This window comes from Herpailurus yagouaroundi, unplaced genomic scaffold (assembly GCF_014898765.1).
Source record: "Herpailurus yagouaroundi ecotype Mexico unplaced genomic scaffold, PumYag 187, whole genome shotgun sequence".
NCBI classification, from domain to species: Eukaryota; Metazoa; Chordata; class Mammalia; order Carnivora; family Felidae; genus Herpailurus; species Herpailurus yagouaroundi.
This window is the reverse complement of record NW_024412418.1, coordinates 4,180,279-4,184,147: the sequence shown is the minus strand read 5'-3', so window position 1 is coordinate 4,184,147 and position 3,869 is coordinate 4,180,279.

The following is a 3,869-nucleotide window of genomic DNA, read 5'->3' as shown; positions in this document are numbered from 1 at the left end:
CTATAAAGGAGCGAGGTGACCACTTATTTCCATCTCCCCAGAGAACAAAAACAGGACTATATATGTAAGTAAGCTGAATATTCACTGAAGACGATTTGTTGATGTTTGAAAGTTAAATCCATGGACTTGAAATGTCATGAGAGGAAGTTAAGAGGTTGCCCATAGACTTCAAACACGTCTTCGAGTCCAGGATTAGTTAGGTTTTCAAGTACAGAATCTTGGTCTCAAGGGTAATTGGGTTGAGTTCTGACTTGAGCCAAAGAACATCACAGGCGAGTGATACCTAAAACCCCCCAAAGCTCACAAGAGAATGACAGATAAAAGTAGAATATAAGTTTATGATTTCACCATTAACTATTTGGTTTCCATAAACAGTGAAACTCACATGGTCCTCATTTATTTAGGCTCCCCAGAGAATACCTACATATGGGTGTGTGGGGTGCCACATACTAGTTTGAAACTAACTTGATGGATATGGAAATGGGTAAAGAATTTGTGACTAAAATTGAAATATTCAGTGGCATCTGGCTAAGCTACCGTAAGAATGATACTCTAGAGTTCCTTACACTCCATGTGATACATTTGAATAGGAACTTCCCCATTTAGCTTATGTTTTTAGAGCTTGCCTGCCCGCCTGCCTGCCTTCCTTCCTTCCTTCCTTCCTTCCTTCCTTCCTTTCATGCTTTCTTGTCTTTATGCTTTCTTTTATGCTTTCTATTTTTCTTGTGGTTGCATTACTGGCAAACTTCTCTCCTAATGGATGCACTCCATCCTTAGATAAGGAAGTAATTGAATCTTATTTCTGTCCAGTCTCAGGACAGATCTTTCAAAAGTAACTTTGTACATTTTTATTCTCAATTATTTTCCACTCACTTATAGTTTTACTCTCAGAATCAGCAAACCCAATATTTCAAATATTGTATTTTTTTAGAGGGGAGGGGCTGTGGAGGTAGCAGTGAGGCATCTTTATGTTACCTCCTTGAAATGCCTGTAAAACGTAAGGTGATATTTTCTACTTGGCAAACACTAGAATGATTTAATGAGTAAACCATAGATGCAGTGATGCTCCTTAAGTTCTTAAAAAGCCTGTTATTGACTCAACAAATCAATTGATTAACAATAAGGATTTCAGGAGCAAACTGCTGTGGGAAATTCTGTTCTGAATCGGTAAGCAGAGTGCATAATTTGAGATATCTGAAGCTTACACAAGCAAAGGAAACATTGTGGGTGGGCACAGGACATTAATAGTCAAGTCTAGATTTTCTCCTGTGATTTTGAGCATTGAGAGGAAAAGCATTGGAAGAGATTGATAATCAATACAACCAACCTCTTTGTACATGAATATACTGCCACCTTTTGGTCTTTTCTTGTCATTGGTCAGGATTAGAAGGCTGCTCCCATGAATTCTTAATATGGTCGGAGGATATACACTCATTCTACTTATGACTTCCTATTTTGAGATCTTAACAGACTTTTTAGTGTGTGTGTGTGTGTGTGTGTGTGTGTGTGTGTGTGTGTGTTTCCCACTGGGGTGGGATTCAGGAAAATTGGATTCTAGTGCCAACAATGACACTAACTTGCTCTGTGACCTTAACAAGTCCTAACTGCTTTGGATGGTGGTTTTCTCATTTGCAAAACCACCAAACAATTGATCATAATAACCCAAATGTGTAGTGAGCTAACAAAATGATACTTATTAAATACTTTATATGTATTATGTTACTGAGGCCAAATAATTATATACACTTACAAATGAAGAAACTGACAAAGAGACAACAACCAAACTTTTTGATAAGTGGTGGAGATGGGAGTTGACCTTAGGAAGTTCTGATTTAAGAACACATATCCTTGAACATGATGCTAAATATTTTTTAAAAGATTGCTTCCAGTTCTGGTTTTTCTACATCTTCTTTTCTTAATGAATTAGTTATAATGATAGCTAACGTTTATTGACAACTTGCTACTTGACAGAAATGTGGTGAGTTTTTATGAGTTCTCTCATTATACCATTGTTGTAATCCTATAGAGAAGATACTGTTATTATTACCATTTCATGGGCTAGGACACTAATGTTTACATTACTTGATTCCTGACTTCCTTAAGTGTTTACAATGGCCCACCCTTCGTTTTTCTTCCTGGTTCTGCAGACACGAATATGCCATAAGGCATTTAAGGTAGCACCTGAGAATATATATATATTAATGAGCGGGTTTTTTTGTACAAAAAATCACACTAGGCAGCATAAGGAAGAGGAATACAGAGCCTATTCCAATATAGACCCAGCCTTGAAGGGGACTTCTATCTAGTACAGAATGGTAACTTGTCATATGGTTTATTACGTATCATTGTGATGTCTGCAGTAAGAAGGGTCAAGCTAGAATATCAAAGAGTCAAGTACCCAGGAGATGACAGCAATCTGGACACAGGGGAAACTTCATGGCAGAGATGACAGTAAACTGACCTTCTAAGGATTGGCACTCTGAATAACTACAAGCCCAGCTTTGTGCAGCTTGGACGTAAGTCCCATCGAACCTTTTGTAAACCACCAGAGGCACATCTATTGCACCCAAGTATCTATTCACTTTAAAAATGAGTTTTTAAATATTTATTTTTGAGAGAGAGATAGAGAGACAGAGTGCAAGTGGAGGAGGGGCAGAGAGAGAGGGGCAGAGAGAGCAATTGCATTTCTGGGTATTCATCCAAAAAGAATGAAAATACCAACTTGAAAAGATATCTATACTCCTGTGTCTATTACAGCACTATTTATAATAGCAGTGCTATGGAAGCAAACTAAAGTGTCTAACAATAGACAAATGGATACATAAAATGTGGCATATATACACCATGGAATATTACTCAGCCATAAAAAAAAAACAATAAAATCTGGCCATTTACAATAACGTGAATGGACCTTGAGGGAATTATGCTAAATGGAATAAGGAAGACACGGGAAGCCAAATACCATATGGTTTCACTTATATGTGGAATCTAAAACGAACGAAGCAAAGTAAAAACAGACTCATGGGCACGGAAAACAAATTGTTGATTGCCAGAGAGAGAAGAAGTGTGGGTAAAATAGGCCAAGAGGATTAAGAGGTACAAACTTCCAGAAATAAAATAAATAAGCCATGGTATTAATGTACAATGTAGGCAGTATAGCCAATACTATTGTAATACCAATATTGTAATATCGTATGGTGACACATTGCAGCTAGATTCATTGTGAGAATTATTGTGTAATGTATACAAATACAGAATCACAATAACATACGCCTGAAACTAATAGGATATTGTATGTCAAGTATTCATTTAAAACAAGCAAAACGACCAAAAATATAATGTCAACTTAAAAGGCAGCTATAAAAGGCTTAAAAACACACAGACATGTACACACGCAAGCACATGTACAGACCAAAGCTTAGTTGTAGCCTAAATGTCAAGGAAAAGATGTTCGTCTGCCTCTTGGTTCTGAAAAGAGATGTAAGAAATACCCTAGCAAAGAAAAAAATACAGATGTTTTGTTTCTTCGTAACCATCTATATTTTATTATTTTTATCTTCTTGTTTCTCAGGCCAGGTTGGTTTCCCAGTGTGTGCTTCTTAGAAGCAGAACCTGAAACAGGGATTTGAGTTTGAGTAATTTATCTGGGACGTGAAGGAAGCACCAGTATAGGATTGAGGAACTGAGACAGAAAAAGGAGGTTGTCCAAAAAGAGGCTACTACTGTGGGCATCTGGAGCTTGCAGTAGTTGAAGACACACTGGAAGCCTGTTCAGAACACAAACCTCAGAGGTGGTCCCTCGGAGTGACCAGGGGCTGGGGTACTTCTATACCAACTCCTATCACCACAGGCTGGAGGCAGCTCTTGGG